The sequence below is a fragment of the Cydia amplana genome, chromosome 4 (assembly GCF_948474715.1).
Source record: "Cydia amplana chromosome 4, ilCydAmpl1.1, whole genome shotgun sequence".
NCBI lineage: Eukaryota > Metazoa > Arthropoda > Insecta > Lepidoptera > Tortricidae > Cydia > Cydia amplana.
Window position 1 is genome coordinate 12,854,403 of NC_086072.1, and position 14,561 is coordinate 12,868,963.

Consider the following 14,561-nt stretch of genomic DNA (forward strand, 5'->3'; position numbering starts at 1 on the left):
TATATTTACAAAACCTAGTCACGAATGCCATCAACGACAGTAAAGTTATAACATAAAAAAAATATTAAATATGCCAAAGAGCTGCAAATTTATTATGGGAATAAAATATAACACTTTTCTTATTATTTTGCTTGCTATCTAGATAATAATATTAGTGCATTTAATAAAACAGGTATATTTCTGGAACATGCTATTTAGTTTACTTTTTTTATTAAAAAAAATACTTTTCGTTTTTTGAATTATAGTTAAGTACTTAAATACTTACCAAATACAAATTGTTTCATATCAATCTAACCGTACAAAGTACAATGGCTAAATATGTTATGACGTAATTTATTAAATGGGTGTGTTCTGATAAGTGTGGAGATATAATGAGTCTGAGATCAAAAGCCAGTCGGTTTCTTGTTACCTATCTCACATAATAATATGATGAAGCGTTGAACTTACAATAACAATGAATCTCGGAGATGACCTATAAATGAGCTGGTATAGTACCTAGAATTTTATAAAAAATATTACAATTAATATGGAAATTAACCTTTTCGACGCCGTGTCAAACACAAAAGCTTGAAATTGAACTTTATGCATATGCACGTAGGTCTATGTTGCTCTGTGATATGTGACCGGTTTTTGGCGTTCAACCTACGGTGCGGATATATCGGTCATTGGCGTCCAAAAGGTTAAATGTTTGCTAAAAATTGTATGTTCAGATTATTGTGTAAATTCGATCATTTTATTATAATTATGAAGCAGAAATAATATTACATAGTAGATTTAAAGGTTAATTTGATGACGCCGGTACGAATCCCGCCTCCACCACTGGCTTTGTCACTTTTTCTTTAGTTTAAAAACCCTATTTCAGTTTATAACATATAAAGGCATTAACAAAAATAATTTTTTCACGTCAAAAAAGTACACGTACATATTTAACTTTATTATTGCGTGACTATCGTAGTTATCGGTCAAAGTCCGACTCTCGGTTTACATACCTAACAATGTAAAATTTAGTTGTTTTTTACTCAATCTTTGTCATACGTATCAAACAGCAGATCAAGCGCTGAACTTTGACATTAAGTATAAGCTCACAAGCTAACATGAGTATCGTCATTTTCCGAGTAAATGTCATCATCATCAAATGTATGTACGTTATGACAAATATTATGTTTATTAATGTAGGTACATTATTGTAGTAGAATAATTCGAGGCGTATGTAAACATTTTATATGTTGCTAATCTAATTTTGGTAAATACTTCGGGCCCGATTCGGATTTTGAAATAGACATCTATTAAATATCTTTTACACAACACCAAGATACGATAACGATAAATATGTTTAAGATCTAACCTGTCAAATTTGACATTTGCGCGATTCTGGAGATACTCTTGAACGATTTCCACAAGACATGACTTAGAGATCCAATTCACATCTAATAGATATCTAACTCTATCTAACGTAAAAGTGACATTGGTTGCCCGAATTGTGCTGCAAAAGAGAACTAGTTTAAATTTAAACTATAACGTATCTAGAATGGATCTAGTACGTGTCGTCTCTTGTGAATATCTTGAAGTTCGAATACGGCAGTTATTCTTATAAATGAAAAAGTAATGAACCATAAAAGTTATTAGAATCATTTTAAATAACTGGGAGACCGAGCTTTGCTCGGAAAACATATACATAAAAACTCGAGGACCTAGATCGATTTTTCACCCCTGAACACCCCCATATAGCAATTTTCATCGAAATCGTTAGAGCCTTTTCTGAGATCCCCGAAATATATATAATTACAACAATTGCTCGTTTAAAGGTATTTTAAGATATTTCAGTTTTTTAATAGTTTTGAATACTACTGAAAGATATAATTTTATACAAATTATGGTAAATACTAATTCTGATGATAGGATAAGTATCCAAAATATGTGCAGGAACTTCCCAACTTTTACCACCAGAAAAAAAAATTGCCACGGTGTGGGTTAATTTTTTGTTATAAGTCATTAGCAAGTCATTTGGATAAGTGGTTCACTAATATAATTATTATTATACCTATCACTAGTTCGAAGGCGGTTTGTTTACAAAGAATTAGCTAAATTCCATAGGCATAATGGTTTTCTGTATAGGTATTACAATAACTTCATTTGAACACAAGTATGTAATTTTTTGACATTTTCACTTTGATTATGGTCATTCACATAACACTGATTTACCTTACATAAAAAAAATGTTCTATTGTTTGGTTGATACATACAATAGCCACTGATAGTAAGTGCTTGTAATAATGTTTTTTGTAAGTATCGATTTATAAAACTAACTGCCTATGCATTTATGATTCCAAAAACGTACCTAACTAGTCATATGCGGAAGTAAGCTACACGTTAAAAAAAACTATAGGTAAGCATAAATTATTTTGAGAATTCTTGTAAAATTATAATTATTATATGATTGAGTTTTGTTTTATTTAATTATAATTATGAATTATTAAGTATATTTTAAATTGTTTTGCTCTTTTTCCATTTTTATTAAGCGCGATTTGTGTATTTATCATAATCTTTATCACGCCGCGCGATAACTAAAACCGCTTATAAATTTATTTTGAAAGATAAAGCAACATTGCGCTCTTGCCATGGCCGTCAGACACGGAATAATAAAAAAACCGGTAAAGTACGTGTCGAGCTACGCATAATGGAGGGTTCTGTACCTTTATATACGACACAAAAAGCCATGCAAGCAAAAGGGCGTAACTTTGGCTTCCACGCAATATTTTGGAGCGGTTATTTCCAACGAAATAGATGAAAAAACGCTATTAGCAACCTTAATGTAAAATTTAATGACCTATCGACTGATGTGCTGTCATATTATAGATACTACAAAAACTCTTTTTCACTTTAAAGGAAAATACTAACAAACTTTTTTTCACTTGTATGGAGTCAGGTTTATAGGATTCTGTTTTTGTCATTTTGGCTACGTAACCCTAAAAATGAGACCATAAATTTACTCTATTTTTCGGCTTTGTTTGCTATTATACTAGGAACATTACCTACCTACCTAATACCTATTGTCATTGTCACGGTAATTGTCCATCCGTATTTAACATTGAGTCAGATTCTCAGATTTGAAAGCCATAATTATAATCGCGTCAAAAAAAGATAATCTTCAGACGAATATGGCTTCGTCAGCTTGTGAGTCACAACTCGGTGTGTAAAAATAGCTAAAATGTCGCAAACATTTGTTTGATATTGGATTCGGTTTTTTTCTTTGATTGGCAAAAATAAGTGAAGGTAATATTTTAAAAGTATATGGTATGCCTATTTATTTAGGATGTTTTGCTCCAGCAAAAATAACTTTAATTAATTAAATTGTACAACGGGACTTAATCGCGAGAAGACTCCGAGACCACGGGGACAACGCCGTCCTCGAAACGTTGGAGGCAAATCTTAAAAACTTAGATACGCGATTAAGTCCCGTTGTACAATTTAATAATGAGTAAAAATCGTGAAAGTTTAAATCAGTGAGCTTTAATTAAGTTTAGTAAATATGAAATGCAAGGTCATTGGTTATGTAGGTACATACATAGGTATTAATTAGTCGAATTTATAAAAGGTATTTTCCATAGGAAATAAGTAGTTACCAATTTTATATCTGTAAACACAACGTTGTGATAATATTTAATTAAGTATGTAGTTTATTGATAACAGCCGGTACCGGTCAGTCACAACATATCTATTTGGACTTCACTTATTCGTCATCGATCTTCTGTAAATTCCATTGTGTATGAGGTATTATTTAAATAACATGTGATAGTAAAAATGATACTGCAGTTCAATCACTTCTTTTTCTATTTTTCTTGATGAGCTTTGCTTGGTTATCTTATGGCAAATATTTGGTACGTTTTAACTACGAGTATAATAAATTTGAAATTAATTTTAAATTCTGACCGTTATAGACTCCTTTTTCTCTATATATAACCTTAACTTGGGTGAACAGGAAACTAATCTACCTTATTATCTATCTCAAAATAAGAACGTTAAGCTTACCAGTCCACATAGTCGTAAAAATAATACGAGAATACAAACACGAAAATCATTATCATCTTTAAATCAGAGTGGTAAAGAAATTTTTTTTAGTAAAAACCCAAATAGGTGGTTAGAATAAAAAAAAAAAAAAAAAAAAAGTAAAATAAAACAGTAAATATACTAACCTTTCGTCACACAATATGTACAGAATAAGTTTTAAAACAATGATTCGTTTAACTCAATTAACAAAACTTAGAGTTACTACCAATAAGTGCTAGCTAGGCTTTCGCGCCAGCACATCTCATGCTAATTGACAACACACGGACGACCGACGCGTTCGACTTCGCGCTCATCAATGGATATCGGCACAAAGTGATGTATTTCGACACTGTTACGATTCCATATTCCATGACAACAATATGACGTGCTATGTTTTAGTTATACGGAAACAATTAGAGCATCTTATTTTATCAATGTTACTGAACCTTAGCGAACTCGGCGCCGTCGACACTGGACAGAAACGGCTTTGGACAGAGTAGCATGGCGGTTTTTGGTGTCGGAGGCCAGGATCCACTTCGGGTTGTTGCGCCACAGCAGTATGTAAGTAATGTTAGGCTTGAAATCAGGAAAAGCAGCCCATGTATGACTTCCGCCAGAGGACCGAGTATCTGATGAAGGTTTAGGATTACCTATGCTTGATGACGGCGGCTGGGGCCTAAGGTTTGTGGCGGTAAATTAGATAAGACCTAGCAGTTAGCCACTTTTGGCTGAGTCGATGAGACGTGTAAAAAAAAGATACGACTTTTAAGCCGAAAGAAACGTATACTTTGACACTGTGAATGGAATCAATATTTATAGGGTCCGGGGAGTCCCGTTGACCTAAAACCATGAATTTGGCGAGTAATACCTATCGTCTTACACTAATAGAACAGGGGAAAATTTTAAAAACTATAAATTTGTTAAAAAAAGTTAAATTTGTACGGAATCCTCTGTGGGTGAGTCTGATTCGCGCTTGTCCGGTTTTTTTTTAATAATGTAAGGCATTCTGGCAGTTTTGTATTTAAGGGTTTAGACAATAGTATTGTGTAATGTGATGCCCAGTGGCAATTAGTAACTTGCATCTCACTCCTGCAGAGTCGATTACAGCGTCATTAGGCAGTTATAGGAGAGGGTTAACATACTCACCGCTAATAATCATTAGTTATCGGTGAAGGTGTGAATGCGTAAATACGTCACGTTAAACGCTCGGTCCAGATTAATACGTGTGAAAGGTTACCTCTCTTATGCTCGTTATTTTTCTCTTAAACTTTCAAAAACGATACTGCCATACTTTATAATTTTGAATTTTCAAAGAAAATCGATACTCGCAATGCTAATTTTTTGGTGCAGCTGCAAAAGTAACGCGGCTGTCACCATCCGAACGTGACCTTAAATGTCGGTAATATTATAGTCCGCAGAAATTTTCTGGGGTACAAAACATACTTTTTTATTTGGGATAGGTATAAAAGCTGTTCCTACCAAAAATATGTTTTTCGCAAACACCAGGAAATCACGGATCTCGGGGACGTGTAAGATAAGGACAGACAGCATCATGACACTCTGCTTCCTGCTACGCGACGGTACATCTGGCTTCTGTCTTCAAAAGCGAGGGGAATCAGGATTGTACGGTTTTGCTATTTGTGAATTAGGAGGAGTACTTATAACTTTTTAGAATTCGTTTTTATGCGTTTGAAAAAGTATGTTTGTAACGCTGACAGAATATGTTTTATTTCTAAACTTGTGCGAGGTAGCGATATTGCTGTTAAGTGTTTTATAACAGGAAGCGAATAGTAAATTGCGTGCTTAATTATTTTATTTCAATGATATATATGTTCAAATAGGTTCTCAACGCTGTAACAATGGATAAAGAAAAGTGTCATGACAACAAAGTGATTAAAACAAGATTAACGGTTGGTAGTCACACTATTTTATAATTATTAGGTACATGAACTTATGAATCCAATGAAAGATTAGATCTTATTGCGTTACAGTCGTATGTCTAGCTTGTCCGCAATTTAATAGCTATTTTAAGTGCTGTTGTTTCTTTTTACCTTCATATGTATAACACATAAATAGGTAGGTATATATCACACATATCCAGTTTTTCCTGTCTTTGAGCTCTTTGTAGCATGTTTAAATGTCTTTGCATTAGCGCTAGCCTAAAGAGATCTTTAGTGATTTTATTTAGGTACTGCGTTGAACAAAGTTAAAACTCTACCTTAACACGTATTTTTTGTTAATAGAATAAAAAGCATGCACGCAAGTTTCACACGTCACACGAGTGAATTTCATTGATAATAAATATGTGACAAATTAAAGAAATTAACACAAAGTCGTTAGTGATAACTCTATAATCTGAGTTGTTTTCCTTCGCTTACCGAGCGCAGACTACCGCTTGCTTCAGCTACAAGAATTTAAGTGTGACCTCAAAATACACAACAACAGTGCGTAGTCAGAGTTTACAATAAACTGGTTAGTTTGATAGAAATACTTTTGAAGTAACTACACGGTAGCTCTTCTAAAATTTTAAGTTCATTTATCAGTGCTTGTAGAGATAAGATTAAGGATAAGTGTTTGGGAATGAAGTTCATGCACTCAAATCGTGGATTATACGTAATTTCAATGTCATTTCAGTGATAGGTACATATTTGTAAATTATGACGCATAATCTTAACCTTGTTAAGGTGAAATTGACCACGTGCTTACTTCTTATTTTGTAATCATAATGATAAACTTTTCTACTAGCAACATGATAATGATTAATATGACATAATTTTATAAAGTTAGGAGCTTTGTCATGAAATCGAGTTAAGCCTGTATCTATGTAGTCTTGTTTAAATATTGAAGATTACCCTTCTTATTTCAGCCACCTATAATGTAAGCACTTAATTATGTATATAATCCTTGTATAATTCTTAGCTATCCTAACTAAATGAGTCTGTTACCAATTAATCATATTTTCATAGTACGGGCAATAAAACAGTATTTACTAAAATAAATATTTAAAATTTCCTCCGATCTATAGCTTAAAGATAAACCAGCCAAGAAGCCGTTAGTGGTTGAACGAGACGCGGGCAAGGCTGCTATTCACAACAAAAACACGGTGCATCGCTGCAAAGAATCCGGTATAACTCGGATTTCATGATTAACATAGTTGCAACAGATTGAACAGATCTAGGGATCATCTCATAGTAGGGACTAGCTAACCATCAACAAAATGTTTTGTGAACAAGGCAAGACTCGCTACTAAGAAAGGGATGTGCCCCGTGACAAGACTCAAATTAACGAGGGCCTGCTCGCCTAGAAATTTACATGGGTATGCATGTTGCGCTCTTAGATACGAGTACTACAGTACTGGCAACCGGATTTAGTGTCTCGAATAGTTTCGGAACTCCCAGCTCCTGCTCTTCTCTGAATAAGGAATTGTAATTAAAGAAGACTTGAATGAGCTGCAACTTTAAGTAAAGGACGTGTTAAGGCCTCTATCATTTTAGGAATTGGGAAGGAGTTTTTTGCCTTTTTCCTTATCGTCAATCGTTTCGAATAAGTAGGTATACGTTTTGCATTATCTATCGTCAATCATATCACGACTTTTATCACACGTTGCAGTTAAGTACTTACATAAGATTTTTTTTAGTAATCTTATAAGAATGTTCATTTTGACGTTCCTATTTCACATGGGTAGGTACTTAAACAAGTAGATGATAACAATAACTGCATTATTATTATATTATTAGGAGTCTATAATGTCCCACTGGTGGGCAAAGGCCTCCCCCCACTTTTTGCAGTCTTCCCGATCCTGTGCTGCCTCTGTCCATTACAAAAAAACTGCATTACAAAAAAAACATAATGATTTCGTAAGACTAGATTATACGAACGTACATGTTTGTACAATTGAAAACAAAAATCATAACCCTTTAAATGGCCATAGGGAAATGTATCTACATAAGAGCAATTTCGCAAGATGAAGCAAAGGCAGGTGTCCACTCTCTGCATTAGATAACTCGCGAAAATGTCAATTCTTGTATAACTTTCCTTGCGGGTTTCAGAAAATCTTTATCACTAATAGTTTTTAGATAGGGTGCTCTTGGTTTTCTCATAGAGAAAAAATGCATAGATTGCTCACTCCATACATCAGTTTTAGTACCAAAAAGACTATTAGCATCTAGCATCGAGTAGCGGAACTATCAGTAATGCTACATCTATTGTCAAGTAGCAGTACTGATAGTTCCGCTACTCGATGCTAGATGTAGACACTGAAATTAATAGTCTAACTGATGTATGGAGTGAGCACTCATGTCTTACTATATTTCTCTATGGTTTTGTATATAATTTATTTTAATTATTCGGAATGTAGAAGCTTTAGCACTTAAGGAACGACAAGTTTTGTGTGATCAACGAATTGTCTCTGTTATTAAGTACCTAGGTAAGTAACACTGGATTTAAAAAATCAAAGAATTCTGTAAATTATTGCAAAACAAACCCTAATTTCTACAAACTAATTGATTAAAACCGTTACGAAATAGCTTTAAATTAACCGTGGCGGGTATCTCTTTATTTTACGATTGTTGTTGGTCGAAGTTACCGAACGATGGCGAAGGGCGATACAAGCGGGGCATCGGGTTTCGATGGTGGGGGAGGGGGGAAAGAAAACGATAAAATAAGTTACATTTATCTCTTACTAACAAGCTTAGTTGTGGAAGTTCCACCGATTCGGTAGGAAATCATAAACCAACGAAAATTGGCAAACTTAAAACCAAGTTTATTTGTTAATTTTGGCCATTTCCTTGGTGGATGAAATATGGTTAAATATCGTTGGGCGAAATCGAATTTATATTGGCTGAACGTACTTAATAATCACGTATAATGTAATTTTAAGTGAATGTATATGTCGGCGGCAGATCGTAAAATCGGGCATATCGAGATATTCCTAGGCATATCATGAAACGCCGCCATTTCATGATCTGACTAAGTTTAACCCAGGCGTATCACGATCTGCCTTATAAAAGAGGCGGCAGATCGGTCAGACCAATGTATTCGTTGATATTCCTAGGTTCATACCGGGCGCATCGTAAAATAATTGATGAGATATTCCTAGGCATATCATGAAACGCCGCCATTTCATGATCTGACTAAAATTAACTCAGGCATATCACGATCTGTCTTATAAAAGATTCGGCAGATCGATGGGAGCAATGTATTCGTCGAATTCCTAGCTTCATTCATACCGATCGCATCGTAAAATAATTGAATTTTTTGCCACTGGTGGCGCTGCATTCTATATGGCGCTGCGTCCGAGTCCAGTGTTGCCAGATCGTACCTTTTAATACAAGTTTACGTTCCTTTTGAGCCTTGAGGTTTGCTCGATATGGCTGGTGGTCGCTAGGCAGATCATGAAATGCCGGCGTTTCATGATCTGCCTAGGAATATCACCCCTTGAGGTTTGCACGATATGGCTGGTGGTCGCTAGGCAGATCACGAAATGCCGGCGTTTCATGATCTGCCTAGGAATATCACCCCTTGAGGTTTGCACGATATGGCTAGTCGTCGCTAGGCAGATCATGAAATGCCGGCGTTTCATGATATGCCTAGGAATATCACACCCTACTATTTGATATGCCTAAACGTCGCTAGGCAAATCGTCAAACGTTGATGTTTGAACGATATGGCTGGTAGTCGCTAGTCAGATCATGAAATGGCGGCGTTTCATGGTATGCCTAGGAATATCTCGATATGGCCGATTTTACGATCTGCCTCCGACATATATATGATGAAATGAAATGAAGCATGACGTGAAATGAAGAAAAATATCTAAAAAAGAATATCAATTTAGCACCACGCTGTATGACTAAATGTTTTTCTCTCTCTCTCTCTCTCTCTCTCTCTCTCTCTCTCAATATTGAAGTAAGTTGATTAAAAAAAAAGAGTGGTGCTTTTAAATGTAACAACTATTTACCTCGTTATTAATTAATAATTACTACAAACACCACACAAGGTTAAATATAGAAATTTGTATTTTATTATAAAAGATCTTTATTATATCAACAGGTATTAACACATTCAGTGCCAGCACGTAGCCGATAACAAGGGAAAACCCGTATGTAGCAAAAAGCGACTTCAGATAGAGCACTCGCCTGGCGGGTTGCTGGCAGTGAATGCGTTAAAAAACCTCAGTATTCGGAACCGAGTGCAGGTTTGGCCTGGAGTACGCAGCAGCTGCACCGGCGATTAGAGCGGCGCAAGACGCGGTCGTGCGTTTACCGTAACACATAGCCCCGCAGAGCGCTTAGCACGGAATTCGATTCAACTAATGCTATCTAATCCTAACCGGCTAGAGATGTGCTCGATACTGTTAGACTAACAGCCAAATACGAATCAACGTTTCGAAAGCGGGCACCTGAATCTGTATTTATCATGCGCTAAAATACAGGTACCTACTGTCAGCATCAAAAATAGCGGATCAGACTACGCTTCAAAAGTATTAACTAAATAGCTTAACAAAAAGAGAAAGAGTAGCAGCAAATAATTTATCATAATGTTTCAGATACGTTTGCAATTTATTTAATAATTTCTCCAAGACTCCTATTTCTAAGAAATGTATAATATGGGGGCGTATGAAAACGACAATTCGATCGAACTAGGATTTATTAAAAATAGTTTGCCCTAGTTTTTGCGGAAGTCGGGTGGGTATTAATAAAATTATTGTAAAGTTCGATGAAATTTTCGCAGACTATTAGAGACTACACGGAACGTGTGTGGACTGTATGGGGCAACACATGAGCCCGGTACTTATAGCGTGGTGTCAATATAAAATTCCTCGATTGGCATAGGTAGTCTCGCAGTGTCAAACTTCCAATGCGTCCGATCCCTATCTAAATACGTATATACCCAACGTTGCAAAAATAGTAGCAAAACTTACTCCAATCACTTAACCCACAACGTTTGCCGAATGGTCAGCCCATCTCTACGGACGGCACACAAATGGCAGTGGGTGCATTCCGAAAGGCCATGTGCAATTTGCAGTTGGTGATTGATGATAATCCCCCAGCATTTGCACTAGGGAAACAATAGTCTGCGACGCCTGTCTCTTGTAAAAATGGAGTTCCCGCTGTGTATCAATTTGTATCTTTCACTTAGTTTCCTCGCTGCTTTGTTTGTTTAATATTTTGCCCGGGAATAGGCTGTTATTAAACGGCCAGATATTATTATAATTTCAAATGCGTGTACCCAATACTTTTATTACAAGTTGTTAGATTTGTTGTTAGATGCATTTGAAGTAATGTTGATGATTTTGTTTGCATTCTCGTTGACATTTTGGATTTTAATTATTAATTTTTCTAGTGAAAGATCGGTCATCAACATATATGTATTTTTATTTATTAAAAAAACATAGTCCTCCTCATCGTTTTCGATGACGGCGACCCTAAATAAACATCATAGACGTTGTCTAGCGTGAGCCCTTATGTGGCTGGCCAGGCCGAACTTGGTCTTAAATACTCTATTGCACGTGTGACAATAAAGTTGGCCAGCTGCGTTGAGCGTGTACACGTAGGAGGGCTTAGGTCTCTCTTTCCGTGACTGGCGTTTTGTGTCTAGGCTTGTGAGCGGTTAAAAAAATACCTATAGTCTGAAACCATCAAAAACCAGAGTTATAACATATTCTGTCGTCATTAGTATACAGATTAAAATTAAAATAAAGGTAAACTCACATGTCTGCAATTCCTTTTCATTGTAGATAATTGATGCGATCGGAGCAGCTAACTAGACATTAGAACAAAGCACGATTCAGAATTAGCTAAACATATTTTATTGTAAATAAACCCCTGTCAGTTCCGTTGTGTGGCGCGGCGATGCGGAATGGAGAGCGGAAGGTACGCGGAAGGCGGATGGTGCAAGATAAAGAGAACATTTCCTGCTGCACGTCTTTGGAGATTTAGCAACATTCCAAAATGCCAAGGCCTTTAATGTGCTACAAAAAAATAAGTAAGTACAGTTTCTTGGACGTGAGCTGGAGATGGAATTACGTATTACTGAAATATTAGCACTTTATGCTATGCATGCTAAATACTGTTTGAAAGCTTAAATATACCAAAGAGGGTCATATTCTATAATAACTCTTAACTTTCATTATAATATTTACTACATATACTTGTATATTGAATTCATAATATCATATCATAAACATATTAGATATTGGAGCTATTTATTTTTTAATTTCGTTCATTTTCTTTCAATTTAGGTACTTATAGAATACTCTCTCGACGTTATTTCTATAATATATACCTAAATATGTAATAAATATAGCTTATGTATACATAGGTATTTAGGACTAATGAACATGCGTGTATCTTCATAAAACAAAATTTTGTTTTCATAACCACTTCGCAAATTCAATTTAATAGAATGCCACGTAATGCAAAATTAATTGGGAAGCCTCAAACGTGTTCAGAAATACGTTTTCAATAATGGAAATAGATTTCAGCAAATTGTATCTATCAAAACTCCTCTCTAATAAATATCATGTGTACATATGATATCATAATATCTGGGAGACCGAGCTTTGCTCGGAAAACATATAAAAACTCGAAAATGCGCGTTTTCCCAGAGATAAAACCTAGCTAGATAGATTTTTCGCCCCCAAAAACCCCCATATAGCAAATTTCATCGAAATCGTTAGAGCCGTTCCTGAGATGCCCGAAATATATATAGATATAAATAAATAAATATATAAATAAATAAATATACAAGAATTGCTCGTTTAAAGGTATTAGATGTACGTTGATTAAGTCAGACGCCGTCATTGCTGAAGTTATTATAAAGGATTATTGATCGAAAATAAAACCTGTATATTCCAGTAGTCTAGGAGACTCTTATTTACGAATGTTATTTTTAGGTATGGTGTCAGTGGTGGGTGGGGAAAGTTCACCGACTTGGTCACCACAATTTTCCCATATTTCACTCGATAGTCCAAAGTTTCGCATGTATTTCTCTGTATATTTTTAGCTAGAAATTACTCGTGATTAAAATTATGTACAAGTCTTACGTCCTTTCTAACACCCACTTAGCTAGTGTATGACTTGGCTGGCGGCACATTTGATCATAAAGATATTATACATATATGATACGTCTTTATATGTTAGAATGCAGGAGTACTGCAGAGAAGTACTGCTTAAGGAATTAATTACTTTCAAGCTTCCGGTTTCTTCATTAGTGTTCAAAGATAAGTATGCTATTCCTTTGAGCTATATAGTTAGACGACCGTCTGATTCTGAGAAACTAACTTCAGTTAAAGAACAAAAACGCTACAGTGCCCAATGCACAATGCTGGCTTCCCTCGACTTAAGCACAAGTTTCATTCGCGTTGCAGTTGAGTTCCATCTATAAAGTAGAATTCAACATTCAGGTGTACCGACTTTTTCAAAGGCAAACTTTGCAGACTGAAATATATTGTATACGCGTTATATCCAAATGTGCATTTGTATCACCTTTTTTGACGAAAACAAAACTCTTGATAAACACATAAAAAATCTCTACCAAAATATGTTTTTATTTTAAGAATGTCAAAATGTGACATTTCAGACGATTATATGGGGCATTATCTATGAAAAGGGACCTTATTGTCGATTCGATGGCGCTTACGCCGCACATCTATATCGGAGCATCGTTAATAATGGCGTAAGCGCCATCGACAATAAGGTCCCTTTTCATAGATAACGTCACATATCGCTCGCTTAGTGATAAACGGAATTAACTCAAAATTCGTGTATAATTTGTTTTCGTATTAAAACAGCCTATTACCAGTAGAACTATCACATTTCTTTCTTAAACCGGCCTAAGCCATGGGTTAAAAAGAGATAGCACATTTTGCTGCGTTTTACTTTGATATGAAAGGTATACTGAATACTGAATACTGAATACTGAATACTGATTTTTATTGGTAAAAATAAAAGTACATTTTACAAGTCAAAATTAAGTAAATACAAATTATACAAGTAATAAAATAATTATAGTTCAATATAAAATAACAATAACATACAATTATAATTTTCGTTTCGCAGTGTTGGGTCAATGATCTTTGGTTAAGGTTATACACATGAACTCATCAATTGAGTAGCATGCGTGTTCAATAAGCAATAATTTAAGATTATTTTTGAAAATCGAGTCACTATTCGAGTCCTTTAATGTAGACGGGAGTGAATTGTACAGCTTTGGTCCGATTGGTATATTTCATTTCATGCTAAAGCAGCCAACTTCAGTCTTGCTGCGACTTGATTGCGAGGAAGACGTCACTTTCGTGTCATATTAGGAGATAAATCTTTGTTTTATCAAAGACCACGTAAGTAATTACTTACTATATTTTGTAAAATATTGAAACATTACGAATTAGCTCGTTTTACAAAAAAAATGTGTGCATCATAAACTGACGTAATTAAGAATACATCACTTTACTACAAAAAAATATTGAATACTAAATGTACTATTGAAACATGCATCATTTCATAATTTTAAAAGAA